Consider the following 20,066-nt stretch of genomic DNA (forward strand, 5'->3'; position numbering starts at 1 on the left):
CACCAAAATAATAAATTAACACTTTTTTTTTGTTTTAATTTTGATTTTTTTAATTTAATTGATTGTTTTATTGGCTTTTGATTTTGTCTTTAATCGTTTGTTCTATTGGCTTTTGAGTTTTGCAATTGGTTTTACAATTTTAGTTTCACAATTTAGTTGGCTTTTAACTTTTCACAAAAACAGTTTACATGGATTTACATGGGTTTTACTTTTGGTTTTACTTTAGTTTACATGGATTTGGTTCAGTTCTGTTTAATTAGATTTTTAGATTTTTACTAGGTTTTGGGATTTTGGGACGACCGCCGCCAACGGTCACAATTGCAGAGTGAGTGGTGAGCATCCGGAGTATTACCCCAGAGGGCAACTTTTGTTCCGAATACTCACCACTTTACATGGCGGGAAAAAGCGACATCGATAAACATGGCGGGAAAAAAGAATTCTTTGGGACGGCAGGGCATCGATAACAGGGTTGCAGCAAAAACATCAGAAGTCTTATACAGTGACAAGGGCTGCAGCGTCACATCGGCGGGAATTATGTTGAAGCGCAGCAAGACATCAGCGGTGGTAAAACGGAGCTGGAGCAGGACGACGGGGGCATTTTGGATAAATTGCTGGGCAATTCATGCCAATCCTTGGCATATGGCAAATCCGATAGCATCATCCATGGCAACTGGTAACATCGTGACGTGGATGGGTGGCAACGCTCTCAGTAACATGGAAGAGAATTGCCATAATTTAGTAAAAGGTAAAATTTACAATAATTGACAATAAGTACGACGAAAACATTTATCAGAAAACAAGGATATAGTCAAAAAGGAAAAACATTAACTATGGCCAAAATCATCATCAAATGGGGATTCTCATCATGGAGGTTCCTATTATTTGTACACTCACGAGGACGTAAGATAGGTCAGGTAGGCCGTGTCGCAGATTGTTTTGAATATTTAAATTATAACGATTATTTGTATGTACACTCTTGATCTACTTCTTATGATCTCGGTTCTTTCGTGCAAGACGGATACGCAATTCCGTCAATGTAGTCTGGGCGTGGGCGTGAGTGAGACAAATAGTGCTCGTCATAACTCACCGCACTGTGCGTGTGTATTTAAGGGTGAGGGAAATTAGAAGGAATGGACATGAGTTTGAGCGTCAGACTGGAAAAGAAGTTGGAGATCATGCCACACATGATCGCCGTTTCGCCGAAAGTCCACTTGAGGCATTTGATACTGGATCGTCGTCATCAGAAGTGGGAAGAGCTCCGCCTCTAGCCAGTGATGAAAATCTTCTAGCAATCCTGGAATTGAAAAATCGTAATCTCGCCGAACTGATAAAACAGTGCCGTGCTCTCAAAATGAGCCAAAAGATATCAAAATTATTACACTGCCAAAGTTCAACGCCGATCGTGCAGGATCAGACGCGCTATCTTGGTGTTCAACAGTCGACTACATTTTGTCTGAAAATCAGCTCGTGTGCAGCGCTCTTGTAATGGCGCTCAGCAAATCACTGGAAGGCACCGCATTACACCGGCTCTCGCAAATATGTTTTCCCGGCATTTCATGGACGAAGTTCCGAGAATTATTTTTGCAACATTTTTCTGGAACGGAGACTTGTCCGACACCGTTATGAATTTGTTAAATGGACGGAGAAATTATGGAGAGTGTTTTGTCGTTGTTTGGGAGCAGAATGGTCCCTTCCCCTATGGCCCGCTGGAAGTCGCTCAGCGTCTAGCAGATTGCAGTATCCGTTACGTTGGCACATGCAGCTGGGATAGATAAACGATTGCGCCGTTTGGTTTTTACCAATCGTTTGGTTTTATCAGGGCTATGCCTCACATCATGTGTCACAACTGTTGCAAGCCCCGTAACAAAGAGACTCCGTAATCAACAATATGGATATACTGGAGGAAGAGATCGATCATCCGTCATCTGTTACAAATGTGGAAAAGCTGGACATGTATCTACAATCTGCACGGATCGTCAGGAGCGTCCGCCAATCAAAAGAAACAACATCAAAGATGTGAACATATGTACCGTACTTGAGCCCTTAGGACTTTACTACAGTCTAGTGAGTCGTTCCAATTTTACCTCGACTCCGAAGCCGAATGCTCACTCATCAAAGAGACTGCATAGCTGAGATTATCAGGCACTAGAATAAACAACCTAGTGACATTAAGGGGTATAGGTGGTAACTCCGTTTGTAGTGAGCGTTCACTTCAAATCTTATTTCACGTAGTTATAGATAATCATATTAAATACGAAGCTTTGATTGGTCGTGAAATTTTGAGCCAGGGCATTGGCGTGACAATTAAATCAAGCGCGCTTACTTTGTTTAGTAAAAAGTCTATATTACCTGTCGTAGTTTCCGAATGTAATTGTGACCTGGCCGATGTTGACACCGATTTGCATGGACCAGATAAAGATAGACTGCTATCAATATTACAAAAATTCTCAAATTCGTTCATAAACGGTATTCCACAGAGCCGTGTGACTACGGGACAGCTAGAAATTCGCTTGATTGATAAAAACAAGACGGTTCAGAGGCGCCCTTACGGTTTGAGTGTGGAGGAAAAAGAAAAGGTTAGGCATTCTATTCAAGAGCTGCTAGATGCGAACATTATAAGACCCAGTTCCTCTCTTTTTGCGAGTCCGATTTTACTTGTCCGAAAGAAAATTGGTACAGACCGTCTCTGTTTTGACTATCGGGAGCTTAATGCTAACACTGTTTCCGACAAGTATCTGTTGCCACTTATATCTGACCAGATAGCTAGGTTGGGTGGGGCTAGATTTTTCACACCAAAGAAGGACAGTACGAATACTTGGGCTTTTGGGCTTAAAAATGCGCCTTCCGTATTCCAAAGGGATTAGGTGATTTGGGTTATAAATATGCCATTGTTTGTTTCTTTCTAAAATCTTGTGTCAAAATCTTGGGTTTTGAATCCTGGGAAAATACGAGCTCTAGGAAAATACGAGCCCCGCAATCCGCAACGCAACTGAGACAATTTATTGGACTGGTCTCGTATTTTCGTCAGTTTGTACCTAAGTTTTCACAGTTGCTAAAACCCCTCTGTTGTCTTACTTCAAAAAGTATGTAATTTTTATGGAAACAAAAGCATGGGCAGTTACGACAGAAAGTGATTCGTATCCTGACTAGTGAACCTGTTCTGACTATCTTCGATCCCCAATTCCCTATTTAACTTCATACAGATGTGAGTGCTGATGGCTATGGCGAAATTTTTTTTGCATAAAATCGAACACAAGCCACGAGTTATCGAATAATTTAGTAAACGGACCTCGCCAGCGGAATCGCGTTATCATTCATACGAACTGGAAACACTTGCAGCTTACAATGCTATTAAGCATTTTCGCCATTACCTACAGGGTCGACATTTCGTCGTGTTTTCTGACTGCAATTCGCTCAAAGCCTTTCGCACAAAAACAGAAGTAACTCCGAGAGTCCATAGGTGGTGGTCATTCATGCAATCTTTTGAGTTTGATACTCAGTATAGGCCAGGTGAAGGAGTGGCTCACGTAGATTTTCTGTCGCGAAATCCTATATCAAAAGATCGCGTCAAGTCAAAAGGTACAGTAGAACAACATATAAATTTGAGCAAGTAAAGCAGCAAGTAAATTGCGTAACGATGATCTTGCTGAGGATTTGCCCAAAACGTATGAACTAAGGTTATGAACACTTTATTGGGTGGGAGAAAACCCTTTAGAAAATGTATGAGTATTATTGGTTCGAAAGGATGTCCAAGTACGTTTACAAATCTGTCGACAACTGTATTGCATGCAGACTGTCAAAATCCCCATCTGGCAGCTGAATTGCATCCTATACCGAAAATTGACATCCCGTGGCTTACAGTCCACATGGACCTTACAGGGAAGCTTAGTGGTCAAAATGATCAGAAGGAATATATAATCGTGTTAACTCACGAAGTTGGTCTCTTTGTCCCATACAGTGAGGTTGGATACAGAGAGTTGTATTAAGGCTTTAAAGTCGCTAATATCATTGTTCGGTGTCCCTTCTCGTCTGATTGCAGATCAGGGGCGTAGTTTTTCTAGTACAGCATTCCGTACAAGGCGTTAAATAATAATAGGACATATAAATATTCTCACGAATTTTTGAGACGTATGCCTGAAAAGGGAATTGCAACACAATTGGATGATGAGTGTGATGATGAAGAAGCCTTGGAGCTGAATGATGAAGGTGGATCATTTTTTAATATGATCGGTGAATTGTTATTTGGCCGGCTTATGAATCAAACTGCGAGCTATTTATTATGGCCGGTTTGCCTATATCAGTGGTCGGCACCCCAATACATTAATATAATTTTAACGCATTAGTATTTGTAACGAATAACAGAAAGTAGGCTGTGAGCATGACGTTTCATACATTTATACGCTCGGGCAGATAAATTTCCTATGTGTTTCTTAATTTCCTAAGTGTAAAACCATCTTAAACTTTATTTTGTATAGAACATAAGATCATATTTTGTAAACCTTTATATTGTACACTCACGAGGACGTAAGATAGGTCAGGAAGGCCGTGTCGCAGATTGTTTTGAATATTTAAATTATAACGATTATTTGAGAGTGAGAAAAATAGTGTTCGTCATAACTCACCACACTGTGCGTGTGTATTTGAGGGTGAGGGAAATTAGAAGGAACGGACATGTGTTTGAGCGTCAGACTGGAAAAGAAGTTGGAGATCATGCAACGCATGATCGCCGTTTCGCCGAAAATCCAGTTGAGGACTTTGATACTGGATCGTCGTCATATAAAAATAAATGTTTGGCAGCACTAAATTTATTTTGGCGTGGTTTTGTTTGGCGTTTTACGAACGAGGGGTAAAGGAGGAGGGCGACAGTGATGTTGATATATAATATATATGATATATATATATATGTATTATGATGTTTATTAATTTTACACAATTTAATTTTACACACAGGCATTTTGTTAATTATTTTAATCAAACTATTCAAATTTTTAGCTCTACTAATTGTAAGTATGTACGTATGCGCCAAGAATTAAAAGGAGGGCGCAATATTTCATCACAAGACGTAGATTTAATACGTCTTTTCTCTACTTTAAATTTTTTGCACAAATACCTGCGGTTCTGCCTTGGCATCCTTTAATCCCGCTGCCTCTTTCCTCGTGCAGTCGATGCAGGTACAGGACATGGAGCTCGCTGATGATCGTGGTGGCGATGATCCTTGGCTTGGCGGCTTGTGGCGTTTTCACGACGCGGTGAATTTTTTTAAATGGGCTTGACACCCACGTCTCGAGCAACCTTTTTGTTTTGTTTGGTAAATGTATGTATTGTACAATGTTGGTATTTTTTGTGTGTAATAACACTGTGTCACTGTCACTTTGTTTTTTTAAAACTAAACTTTTTTAATATTTAGCATTTGTGTCCACCCGGGGCGCCAAAAAAAAACTATACCTTGAACCACTGTGCAAAAAAGGAGCCAAAGCGCGAGCTTTGGAGAGAGCTAAGGAAAATTGCAGAAAAAGAGATAAGACCACTATTGCACATAAAATAAAAAAACGAAAGAAGAGGAGGAAGCAGAGCTATGCTATGCTTGGAATTGAAATTAAATAAATTATTAATTCGCTTTCAAATATACCACAGCACACGCGAAGTGATGCGGTTTAAGTTTATACTGAAGTTTCTCAAAATTCAATTCTTAAGTAAGTAAACAAGTTATAATTTTGGTCAAAAGTGCGCAACGCAGTGAAGGAGACATCTCCGACCCTATAAAGCATATATATTCTTGATCAGGATCACCTCCTGAGTTGATATAAGCATGTCCGTCTGTCCATCTGTCTGTTTCTACGCAAACTAGTCTCTCAGTTATCGTCTTAAAACTTTGCACACACCCTTCTTTCCTTTGCACGCAGTATATAAGTCGGAACGGCTCGGATCGGCCGACTATATCCTATAGCTGCCATATAACTGAACGATCGGAAATGACCCAACTTTCGTGATTTTGAGGAAAGAAAGCAGAAACTTAGTAAAGATTAAATTTTTGGTCAGTTAACCCAACCTACTAAATTTTATAAGGATCGGCCGACTATATCCTATAGCTGCAATATAACTGAACGATCGGAAATGACCCAACCTTCGTGATTTTGAAGAAAGAAAGCTGAAACTTAGTACAGATTACATTTTTGGTCAGTTAACCCAACCTACTAAATTTTATAAGGATCGGCCGACTATATCCTATAGCTGCCACATAACTGAACGATCGGAAATGGTTTTTGGTAAAAATACACACTTTGAGCTTTATTATTTATAAATTGGTTATATTATGATATTCTCATAAGGATCGGACAACTATATCCGATGTTTTCGAAATATATCCGGTTTTAACTGCAAGGGTATATCAACTTCGACTCCGCCCGAAGTTAGCTTTCCTCTATGGTTTTTTTTTTGTTTACCTCTTTGTTTTTATATTATATATAAAAACAGAGGGTATTATAATTTTGTCCAAAAGTGTGCAACGCAGTGAAGGAGACATCTCCGACCCTATAAAGTATATATATTCTTGATCAGGATCACTTCTTAAGTTGATATAAGCATTTGAACAATTTTCTAATATAAGTAAAGTGAAGCTAACCGTAAGCTATGGAATTGATGGTTCGATCGGACAAGCAACGATTTAATGAAGTAGAACTTAAAAGCCGTGACCAATCTTTGTTTGTCACGACAATAATTCCTCTTAAAATGACTGATCATATGGGACGAATTATCTGGAGAAATTTAAACCCACAGTCCGTCAGGTATTGCAGGCCATTAAAGATAGAATTCTCTAAGGAAAGTCTAATTCTAATAACGACAACACGCCGCGAAGAGCATTTTCAAATGTGCCATTATAAGCATCAAATCTAGATGTAGATAAAACATTATTAAGAAATCTTCAATTTTAATTTTTATTTCTTGCGAATTCAAAACTAATGCATTTAAGTTTAAGAAATTCTGCGTGGAAACCAATATCTTACACCTAAATATATATCCATGGTATCCAACGACCGCTACTGCTCAAAAGCTTTTAGTTCACGGCGTGGATATTATTAAATCTTCCGTACTTCCTTTTGGTTGCTTGGGAGAAAATGCTTCTGAAGCGTAATAAGCATTATAAGCGTGATAGACAATTTCATGCTAGAAACAAGAAAGGAAAGCTAACTTCGGGTGGAGCCGAAGTTGATATACTCTTGCAGTTAAAACGGGATATATATCGCAAACGTCGGATATAGTTGGTTGATCTTTATGCGATTCTCATAATAAAACCAATTTATTGCAATAAAAAATAAAAAAGAAAATCCTAAGTCCTAAAAAGTCTATCTAAAAAGTCTAAAAGATCTGAATACCAGTTCAGATCGTTCAGTTGGCAACTATAAGATATAGGCAGCTATAAGTGAATTTGTGAAATTTGTAGGTAGGATCAGCTGATCACAAATGGAATCTGTACGAAGTTGAAAGTTTCATCTTCAAAAACACAAAAGTTGGGTAATTTCCGATCGTTCAGTTATATGAGAGCTATATAATATAGTCGGCTGAAGTCGGCCTTTTGAAATTTGGTAGGTCATATTATTTTACCAAAAATTGCACTGACTTATTTTAGGAAAAGCGTTATAACTTCAACAATTTTCATAATTTCTTAATGAAATTGGTTTCGTTTTATTCAGGATCAAAAGGACCAAATGATACGTGTCAAAAATGTGTCAAAGTCCGTAAAAACACGGAAAATATGCAAAAATTTCAGTTTATTCTACAAAAATTTTATTCTTTTTGTACAAAAAAATTGAAGATGTATTTTTTTTTTCAAAAGCTACAATATTTAACTTTTGAAAAATTGGCTTAACATGACGCGTTTATGAATTTTTAAAGTCATGGAACATGGGTTACGGGACTAATAAATAAACGGCTAACCTAATAAACAATTCCTACTATGTCACTTTAAAAGTTCCTCAAATTTTTTTTTGTCACATTGTGTAATTTGAATTTAAACATGTTTACAGAAAAAACAGCTGATGTCTAATAAAACAAGAAAGGACGGCTATAGTGTAATTTCCCGACGATGCCCCCAAAACAGAAATCTGGTTGTAGCGCCAGTTTATTAATGTTTTTAGGAAATGTTTCAATGTTAAACTATTGCAACGGCTAATCTTTACCTAAAAATCAAGTCTCCCAAAACGGAGAAAGAGAGGAAATTTTTTAATTGCTTCGGTTATTATTTTTTACACTCGGAAAAGTATGCAAAAAAGTCCGTATTTTTTTGCGGAGCATCCATAACTTTAAACTTTAAAGGAGGGGTACCTCCGATTTCTCTCGATCCTCCTTTGTTGTTGGTTTGCTCTTTTATATGGGAAATGCAATGCATTTTTTTGTTGTGTTGCCGACAATTTTTCCCTTTAAGAAATATATTCTTGTTTTTGTTTTTGCCAAAATGTTCAAGTTGAAGCGATGAATTTCTTCTTTTCAAAACGTTTTTTAAGGTAAGAAGCTATGCCATTTTTGTTTTAGTATAATAATAAGCTATTGTAAAAAAAGGAGGGACCTAATTGCTAATATTTAAAATTTATTATACCCGGTACTCATAGAGTACAAAGGTAAATAGTAGTCGTGTGAATGTATCATATCATAAAGACGCAATCATTTCAGACCTCATAATTTATATATTCTTGATCACCATCAACAGCCAAGTCGATATAGCCATGTCCGTCTTTATAAACGTGTGTGTTTAGTCGTAACTTGCTTATAAAAATAATATGTGAGGGAAATTCGTAGAACTCGCAACTTGGGCTACTTAGCTATGAGACGGGGCATAGCAAGCTACGAGAAAATAAAATAACCCCCAACGAGCCCGAGCTGCAAGATATCTACGTGTGTTCCTACGTGTGTCGCATATTCGAATGAAAAAAGAGAAGGAGCAGATAGAAACTAGTAATAAATGAACTTCCATTGAATTCGGTAAATGCGTTTCTACTGGGACCTTAGTTGCTGGCCTGAAACAGGCATTTTCGCAGTTTGTCATTTTGGAGCAGACATTTTTTGGTGCCCCCGGGTGGATACAGAAGGACGTATCATCATATATACATAGCAGATCAGCTATTCGTACATCCGCAATCTCAGTTTGGGCTTGTACTCGACACGATGCTGAAATTAATCGTTCATATAGCAGATCAGCTTTACATATATACATTTTTCAAGCATTGAACACTATTTTATTCTTAAGTTACGAGTAATACGAGTCAAACAGATGGTTTAAAACTGATCCCCTGCAGCCTAACACAAACACATACATAAGTGGTACGCTTATCGCTCTTGAGAAAGGGTCGCATAGCATGTCAGCAGGCAGTGCGTTGATAAGTAGTTTTAAATAGATTTAAGATTCTCATGTATCATACTTATAAGAGAACTTTACCGAATAAAATCAGTTTCCAAAAGGAGCTCATTGGAGTAAGACCTATTTATTTAGGGCTCCTCTTAACATTTGGTCCTTTGAGGAACCCTGACGTTTTCCCCCCTGTGGTAAGAGACTCAGGTTTTAAACTGGCACCTACAAGTGACTGTAGAAAAATAAAAATTCTCAGCCCAAGGTAGCTAAAAAACAAGGCTGCGATCTGGGTAATAAAGATCCCAGTTTAAAAACCGTAGTCATTTTTTGTTTCCCCCCAAGAGGTAAGGGACACAGAGAATAAAATTATATAAATGCCAATGAGCATAAAATAAAAAAAAATGAGTCATTCTCAAGAGTATTCTCAACCGTATTTTGGGGCTCCTATTGAAATTGGCACCTAAATAGTGGCTAAATGTGCATTGACACACTCAGTCAAAGGTAGCTAAGATGGCTGCGAACTGGGCATAAAAGAGCTCAGTTTAAAATCGTAGTCCTCTGTTGTTTCCCCCCAAGTGGTAAGGGACACAGAGGTTGAGAATTGCCATCGAGCAATAAGTACGTTTTTTGTTTAGCGCAGGACTGTCCGAGGCCTTACATCGGAATATTTATGGAAAATCTTTGGGCTGAAATTCGGATCTCCAAAGCGATACGACGCAAGGACTTAAAAACACAACTTGTTGTGGGAAATCAAAAATCAGATTTCAATTTAAAAAAATACATTTTTCCGGAACAACACCGGAAATTTCTAATTATTGAAAATAATGTACGGCGAGTTCGAGGCCAAATATCGAGCAAAAACAAAAAGTCGGGTTCCTGGGAACATCGACAGCCAAAGTCTTTGGCATTTTATACGGCGGGACCAACGTCTGCGGCAGGACCACCGGCGAGTAGAAGAACAACATCAGCGGCAGAAAAAACAACGAGCTACACCTTCAGCAGCATCAAGGGCGGTTCCTTTTACATCATCTGCAGGAGGAACACGCATCAAAAAAGAAAATTTTACAACTGTATGGTATGGTAAAAAAAAAATATTAACAATTTAAAATATAATGATTAAAAAAAAAAATCGGTAAAAAAGATATAAATTATCAATTAAATTTTATACGAAAAAACTTAAAAATTTAAAAGAAATTGGCCTTCAGTAACACAAAAATTTAAAAATTACAGTCCACTAATAAATTTAGGAAAAAATTAGTTCAAATACACTAAATACACTTTTGTGGCCCCTTGCAGGATGTTCAAACATTAGGTTGAACATAACAAGTGAAAGCTTAAATAATTGTAAATGTTTGAAATTCAAATTCAATACTACTTTCACTAATTATTAAAAGAAAAAATTTATTTATACAGTCCACTAAAAATTATAATCGAAGAAAAAGTTAAAGTAACATCAAATTTATTCAAAAAATATTAATCAAAAACACATCAAATTTACGCCTCTCAGTTATAACAAAGTTCCAAAGTTAAAATAAGATCAATCAATAACCTATCGCAACACTAGATAGCTGTGCTTTCTACTTGAGAATTCAATATCAATTAAATTAGTGGGAGGCAAAGATTCACTTATATTGACATTTAGCGTAAAATTGCATCATGGCTCCGAAGCGACGTTTAAGTCGTCAGCAAAGTTCAAGTGTACATGATGTCAATGATGGCAACGATCGTGCTAATTCATGACTCTCGCGTCTTGAAAGTGTTAAGGGTGACATAGACCGCATGGGAGAGTTTATGCAACAACAAATCGTATCCATTCGAGGCAGCGAATTAGAGTGCAGATTAGACATTTTAAACAATTACATAAATCGTGAATTTAACCTTCAAGAGGAAATTGAGTCCATTAATCCGGTATTGTCCTCGCGAGCTGAGCTTGAGGATAAGTGTGTAGCCACAAAATCTCTTTATATGTCAGCTAGTGTACAGAATCAAAGACCACCATTACTTAACTCGACCCTTAATACCACAAGCTCCCACAATAAAAATTTACCTTGAATGAATTTACCCAAGTTTTCCGGATGCTACTCAGAGTATAAGAACTTTATTGGTTTATTCACCAGTCTCATAGATAGCGATCCAACTTGTCCATCACCTGTTGTCATGTCTGGAGAAAGAAGCGTTGGGGACCGTGAAAGCATACCAAATAACTGAGACCAATTACCCAAAGGCACTGGCCGCTTTAAATCGGGTGTACGACAATCAGTGTTTAATTTTTTTTGATTGTATTTCCCATCAATGCGACATTCCCTCAATGCAGGGTCCGTCCGCCTTTTCACTGCGTCACATGATAGATACTGTCACAGCTATCTACGAATCCTTGCTTTCACTAGGCAGTGACAAAGTAATAGCAAATGCAATGCTCATACACATCGTCATGACCAAAGTGGACGCAAAAACTAAGTCTAAATGGGAAGAAAGTTTAGACTTTCAAAACATCCCAGTTTGGCAGGACTGCCAACATGCACTCAATAAACGCTACCAACATTTAGCAGCAGATTAAGCTACGTCAAGCACGCAAAAGTTTCGCAAGCTAGGGCGGTCACATTATTTAAAGACCTTTAATAAAACTTCCTAGTCCGTTGCCAATACCACTCGAACCCAGGATCCAAAATGCTATTATTGCAAAGCTGTGGATCACTACATTCACGCGTGCAGTTCGTTTGTGACCGCAACAGTCGCTACACGATTCAAATTCGCTAAGACATTCCCATTGTGCATAAACTGCCTAAGAAAAGGGCATTCCGTTCTTTCGTGTAAATCCTCTAAGTGCCGCGTGTGTTCGAGATACAAACCTTCTTGGAATAGGTCAATCAGCTGTATCAGCTCGCCATGTACTTCAAGCAACTATACACTCCCGAACACAGGCATTTCAATTGGAAGCTGAACTTTTTTTTCTGAAGTCAATATCATTGTCCCAACCAGAGAGGGCAGTTCAAATGTTAGACTGGAACCTGCAAACGATGCAATTGCAGCTTGACTTGCTCAGCGACTGGCAAAAACGATGGAACATTGCCGTCAATAATGAGAAGTCCACTGCCTCCACATTTTCTCTCTGCAAAGGCAACTGCCCTCCAGTTAACCTTAACGGCTCTCCAATTCCACAGGTAGACAATCCCAAGTACGTGGGATTCACCCTAGACAGGAGGCTCACCTGGAAGCCCATCAAAGACTTCGATCCTTCTACTGGCTTATGGGTAGGAGATCGAAGCTGAGAACTTCCACTAAACTTCTCATTTACAAGGCAATAATACGCCCAATCTGGACGTACGGCATACAGCTCTGGGGCACTGCGAGCAAGACGAATGTCCGAACAATACAAGCTTTCGAAAATAGAGCCCTTTGAATCGCCACTGGGGCCCACGTCTTTCATGACAATCGCACCATCCACGAGGTTCTCAATTTCCCTTGGGTCAAGGACGAGATACAAAGAAGCAGCGCACGTTACATGCAGAGGCTTCATAATCACCCGAACCGGTTAGCTAGCTCCCTGCTGGACAACAGCGAGCAGCCCAGAAGACTAAAAAGGACACACCCGCTGGACCTCCCCTCACTACTCTAATTTATTTCTACCATATTAATATTTAAAATTATCTATAAGTGAAGTTTATGTGATAACATTTAATGGTTGTCCCTAATGGACAGTTTTAAATAAACGTTAACCTGCTATTACAAAAAAAAAAAAAACATTATTTAAAGACTTTAATAAAACTTCCTTGTCCGTTGCCAATACCACTCGAACCCAGGATCCAAAATGCTATTATTTTCACATATGTTTTTATAGGCATCATAAACTATTTGAAAATATTTTGTTTAATTTATTTTTGTGTAGTTAAATACACTTTATAGCATGCCAAAATATGCATATAAAAAAAAAGGTAGGTCACTGGCGCAGGTGATTTCGACTGCTAGAGTCATCCGAAACAAAAAATTAGAATAGATTATTGTTTTGTAAGCTTTTGCCTCTGTCCCGTACTAGAATGAAATATTTTCATGAAGAAACAACAAAATGGCGAACAAACAAAAAAAAAAAATTTTTTAATTTAAAAAATTTAACTTAAATTAATAATAAAAAAAAAACTAATCATTAAAAATAAATGATTCTAGTACGGGACAGAGGTGTTACTTTTAAGAACAACATATCCAAATTTCAGCTAGATCGGTACCATAGAATTTTGTGAATCACCTGCGCCGCACATAAAAATGTCGTTCCGAGAAAAACGCGTTTAAAGTTTAGACGCTACCGAGAAACTCATACTTTTCGGTGTTGGCGCGCTCTCGATTATGGGCTGTATCTCTGTCATTATTTGATATTTTTATTTGAAACTTTAACAGTACATTCTTAATAAACAATACTATCGAAATATGTGAAAAAAATCGATTTTTTCAACCTCACACATGAGACTACATCCTTAAATAATACTTTCACTAATTATTAAAAGAACAAATTTATTTATACAGTCCACTAAAAATTATAATCGAAGAAAAGGTTAAAGTAACATCAAATTTATTCAAAAAATATTAATCAAAAACACATCAAATTTACGCCTCTCAGTTATAACAAAGTTCCAAAGTTAAAATAAGATCAATCAATAACCTATCGCAACACTAGATAGCTGTGCTTTCTACTTGAGAATTCAATATCAATTAAATCAGTGAGTGGCAAAGATTCACTTATATTGACATTTAGCGTAAAATTGCATCATGGCTCCGAAGCGACGTTTAAGTCGTCAGCAAAGTTCAAGTGTACATGATGTCAATGATGGCAACGATCGTGCTAATTCATGACTCTCGCGTCTTGAAAGTGTTAAGGGTGACATAGACCGCATGGGAGAGTTTATGCAACAACAAATCGTATCCATTCGAGGCAGCGAATTAGAGTGCAGATTAGACATTTTAAACAATTACATAAATCGTGCATTTAACCAAAGATTATGCAGTACATAGATGGGACATCTCATACAAAGAAAAATTTTCTATGGCGGGTTCCAGCAGTGGAACCCGCTGGAACGAGCGGGTTCCATTGCGCGACAAGTTAAGTTTGAGAAATTTTTCGCGCGACAATGAATGAGGAATAGCCGAGTGGTAGAGTGCTTGGCTGGTGTGCAAAGTAAAACGAGTTCAAACCAGGCTCGGGAAGTGCATTTTTTTTTAATTTTAAATCTATTTATATTATTGTTTTATTATTTTAATGTGTTTTCCTAAATTTATAATCCAATAAAAAAAATACAAGATTGTAAAATAACCTTAACATCGTCTCAGTTCGTAGTGGAACCCGCTGTAAAAATGTCTATAAGTGCGGGTTCTACGGCATTTTGGTAGGCCGCGTCATGGAACCCGCTCTCAAATGTTTTAATATTTAAATTTAATTCATTTAAATGTAATAATGGAAACATTTGAGAGCGGGTTCCACGACAAACGGCTGGCAGATGAGATAGGGAGAGAGAGAATTCTATTTTTAGATCGTAACATCTTTGGAACGATGAAAGTTTGAAACGTTGTAATCGAACCAATGTAAGAGTAAAGAGATCAGAAATATCTTTTACTATCCTTACTCGTCAACTCTGTTTTTGGTATAGATTCTAGCGCCTCCTTTAACACCAATTTTAAGTATCATAAAATCAACTTCGAGGGTAGCCCAGATGAATAGTGCGTGGTCCTTATTCATGGGGTCCTGGGTTCGACTTCATTAGCGGGCGGTTGTTAATCGATTTTGATAAAGTTATAGTTTTATGATTCTTTTTTTATATTTACTTTTATTTTTTTAATATTTTGTTTTTTTACTTTTAATTTTTACGTTATTATTATTATTTTTAATTGCATTCTAAAACAATTTAAGTAAAAATAAGTGACGGACGGGTCGGATGACAAAATGCCGGAAGGACTCCCTTGAAATTTTATTAGCCGGACATAATGAAGAATTAAACAATTTTACAATTGTAAAATTAAAGAAAAATATTACAATAAAAGAAAAAAAATAATAATAATTATAAAAGAAAGAAAAAGTTCAAAGTCCTTACGAGGATTTGAACACAGAAAAATTACACATAGAGTAACTACTCTATGCATTACGCTACCATCCTGTCTTGATCTGCCGCGATTAAAAATACTATTTGTTCTACCAACTACAACATCGGCGCATCGGAAACAGAAACGAGAAATTGAAATTGAAATTTGGAAGCCAAAACATTTTTACTCCGTCGTGCGAGCAGTCACACATACATACATAGGTTCACATTTTTGTTGACGGATACATGTAAAGAGTTCTAAAAATAGAATCGTATGCATGTGCGTTTCCCCCCTCACCAACAAGCTCGACGCAAAAAGTTGACCGTTTTGGGCCCTGATGTCCCATCTATGTACTTTATTATCTTTGATTTAACCTTTCGAAATTGAGTCCATTAATCCGGTATTGTCCTCGCGAGCTGAGCTTGAGGATAAGTGTGTAGCCACAAAATCTCTTTATATGTCAGCTAGTGTACAGAATCAAAGACCACCATTACTTAACTCGACCCTTAATACCACAAGCTCCCACAATAAAAATTTACCTTGAATGAATTTACCCAAGTTTTCCGGATGCTACTCAGAGTATAAGAACTTTATTGGTTTATTCACCAGTCTCATAGATAGCGATCCAACTTGTCCATCACCTGTTGTCATGTCTGGAGAAAGAAGCGTTGGGGACCGTGAAAGCATACCAAATAACTGAGACCAATTACCCAAAGGCACTGGCCGCTTTAAATCGGGTGTACGACAATCAGTGTTTAATTTTTTTTTATTGTATTTCCCATCAATGCGACATTCCCTCAATGCAGGGTCCGTCCGCCTTTTCACTGCGTCACATGATAGATACTGTCACAGCTATCTACGAATCCTTGCTTTCACTAGGCAGTGACAAAGTAATAGCAAATGCAATGCTCATACACATCGTCATGACCAAAGTGGACGCAAAAACTAAGTCTAAATGGGAAGAAAGTTTAGACTTTCAAAACATCCCAGTTTGGCAGGACTGCCAACATGCACTCAATAAACGCTACCAACATTTAGCAGCAGATTAAGCTACGTCAAGCACGCAAAAGTTTCGCAAGCTAGGGCAGTCACATTATTTAAAGACCTTTAATAAAACTTCCTTGTCCGTTGCCAATACCACTCGAACCCAGGATCTAAAATGCTATTATTGCAAAGCTGTGGATCACTACATTCACGCGTGCAGTTCGTTTGTGACCGCAACAGTCGCTACACGATTCAAATTCGCTAAGACCTTCCCATTGTGCATAAACTGCCTAAGAAAAGGGCATTCCGTTCTTTCGTGTCAATCCTCTAAGTGCCGCGTGTGTTCGAGACACAAACCTTCTTGGAATAGGTCAATCAGCTGTATCAGCTCGCCATGTACTTCAAGCAACTATACACTCCCAAACACAGGCATTTCAATTGGAAGCTGAACTTTTTTTTCTGATGTCAATATCATTGTCCCAACCAGAGAGGGCAGTTCAAATGTTAGACTGGAACCTGCAAACGATGCAATTGCAGCTTGACTTGCTCAGCGACTGGCAAAAACGATGGAACATTGCCGTCAATAATGAGAAGTCCACTGCCTCCACATTTTCTCTCTGCAAAGGCAACTGCCCTCCAGTTAACCTTAACGGCTCTCCAATTCCACAGGTAGACAATCCCAAGTACCTGGGATTCACCCTAGACAGGAGGCTCACCTGGAAGCCCATCAAAGACTTCGATCCTTCTACTGGCTTATGGGTAGGAGATCGAAGCTGAGAACTTCCACTAAACTTCTCATTTACAAGGCAATAATACGCCCAATCTGGACGTACGGCATACAGCTCTGGGGCACTGCGAGCAAGACGAATGTCCGAACAATACAAGCTTTCGAAAATAGAGCCCTTTGAATCGCCACTGGGGCCCACGTCTTTCATGACAATCGCACCATCCACGAGGTTCTCAATTTCCCTTGGGTCAAGGACGAGATACAAAGAAGCAGCGCACGTTACATGCAGAGGCTTCATAATCACCCGAACCGGTTAGCTAGCTCCCTGCTGGACAACAGCGAGCAGCCCAGAAGACTAAAAAGGACACACCCGCTGGACCTCCCCTCACTACTCTAATTTATTTCTACCATATTAATATTTAAAATTATCTATAAGTGAAGTTTATGTGATAACATTTAATGGTTGTCCCTAATGGACAGTTTTAAATAAACGTTAACCTGCTATTACAAAAAAAAAAAAAAACATTATTTAAAGACTTTAATAAAACTTCCTTGTCCGTTGCCAATACCACTCGAACACAGGATCCAAAATGCTATTATTTTCACATATGTTTTTATAGGCATCATAAACTATTTGAAAATATTTTGTTTAATTTATTTTTGTGTAGTTAAATACACTTTATAGCATGCCAAAATATGCATATAAAAAAAAAAGGTAGGTCACTGGCGCAGGTGATTTCGACTGCTAGAGTCATCCGAAACAAAAAATTAGAATAGATTATTGTTTTGTAAGCTTTTGGCTCTGTCCCGTACTAGAATGAAATATTTTCATGAAGAAACAACAAAATGGCGAACAAACAAAAAAAAAAAAAATTTTTAATTTAAAAAATTTAACTTAAATTAATAATAAAAAAAAAACTAATCATTAAAAATAAATGATTCTAGTACGGGACAGAGGTGTTACTTTTAAGAACAACATATCCAAATTTCAGCTAGATCGGTACCATAGAATTTTGTGAATCACCTGCGCCGCACACAAAAATGTCGTTCCGAGAAAAACGCGTTTAAAGTTTAGACGCTACCGAGAAACTCATACTTTTCGGTGTTGGCGCGCTCTCGATTATGGGCTGTATCTCTGTCATTATTTGATATTTTTATTTGAAACTTTAACAGTACATTCTTAATAAACAATACTATCGAAATATGTGAAAAAAAATCGATTTTTTCAACCTCACACATGAGACTACATCCTTAAATAATACTTTCACTAATTATTAAAAGAACAAATTTATTTATACAGTCTACTAAAAATTATAATCGAAGAAAAGGTTAAAGTAACATCAAATTTATTCAAAAAATATTAATCAAAAACACATCAAATTTACGCCTCTCAGTTATAACAAAGTTCCAAAGTTAAAATAAGATCAATCAATAACCTATCGCAACACTAGATAGCTGTGCTTTCTACTTGAGAATTCAATATCAATTAAATCAGTGGGTGGCAAAGATTTACTTATATTGACATTTAGCGTAAAATTGCATCATGGCTCCGAAGCGACGTTTAAGTCGTCAGCAAAGTTCAAGTGTACATGATGTCAATGATGGCAACGATCGTGCTAATTCATGACTCTCGCGTCTTGAAAGTGTTAAGGGTGACATAGACCGCATGGGAGAGTTTATGCAACAACAAATCGTATCCATTCGAGGCAGCGAATTAGAGTGCAGATTAGACATTTTAAACAATTACATAAATCGTGCATTTAACCTTCAAGAGGAAATTGAGTCCATTAATCCGGTATTGTCCTCGCGAGCTGAGCTTGAGGATAAGTGTGTAGCCACAAAATCTCTTTATATGTCAGCTAGTGTACAGAATCAAAGACCACCATTACTTAACTCGACCCTTAATACCACAAGCTCCCACAATAAAAATTTACCTTGAATGAATTTACCCAAGTTTTCCGGATGCTACTCAGAGTATAAGAACTTTATTGGTTTATTCACCAGTCTCATAGATAGCGATCCAACTTGTCCATCACCTGTTGTCATGTCTGGAGAAAGAAGCGTTGGGGACCGTGAAAGCATACCAAATAACTGAGACCAATTACCCAAAGGCACTGGCCGCTTTAAATCGGGTGTACGACAATCAGTGTTTAATTTTTTTTTATTGTATTTCCCATCAATGCGACATTCCCTCAATGCAGGGTCCGTCCGCCTTTTCACTGCGTCACATGATAGATACTGTCACAGCTATCTACGAATCCTTGCTTTCACTAGGCAGTGACAAAGTAATAGCAAATGCAATGCTCATACACATCGTCATGACCAAAGTGGACGCAAAAACTAAGTCTAAATGGGAAGAAAGTTTAGACTTTCAAAACATCCCAGTTTGGCAGGACTGCCAACATGCACTCAATAAACGCTACCAACATTTAGCAGCAGATTAAGCTACGTCAAGCACGCAAAAGTTTCGCAAGCTAGGGCGGTCACATTATTTAAAGACCTTTAATAAAACTTCCTTGTCCGTTGCCAATACCACTCGAACCCAGGATCTAAAATGCTATTATTGCAAAGCTGTGGATCACTACATTCACGCGTGCAGTTCGTTTGTGACCGCAACAGTCGCTACACGATTCAAATTCGCTAAGACCTTCCCATTGTGCATAAACTGCCTAAGAAAAGGGCATTCCGTTCTTTCGTGTAAATCCTCTAAGTGCCGCGTGTGTTCGAGACACAAACCTTCTTGGAATAGGTCAATCAGCTGTATCAGCTCGCCATGTACTTCAAGCAACTATACACTCCCGAACACAGGCATTTCAATTGGAAGCTGAACTTTTTTTTCTGAAGTCAATATCATTGTCCCAACCAGAGAGGGCAGTTCAAATGTTAGACTGGAACCTGCAAACGATGCAATTGCAGCTTGACTTGCTCAGCGACTGGCAAAAACGATGG

At 37.9% G+C, this 20,066-nt stretch overlaps 1 pseudogene; it reads left to right on the forward strand.

Moving 5' to 3' along the window:
* Positions 1 to 990: 990 nt before the first annotated feature.
* Positions 991 to 2,864, forward strand: LOC138926822 (uncharacterized; annotated as a pseudogene).
* The last annotated feature ends 17,202 nt before the right edge of the window (positions 2,865 to 20,066 follow it).

Source organism: Drosophila bipectinata, chromosome 4, assembly GCF_030179905.1.
Source record: "Drosophila bipectinata strain 14024-0381.07 chromosome 4, DbipHiC1v2, whole genome shotgun sequence".
Taxonomy (NCBI): Eukaryota; Metazoa; Arthropoda; class Insecta; order Diptera; family Drosophilidae; genus Drosophila; species Drosophila bipectinata.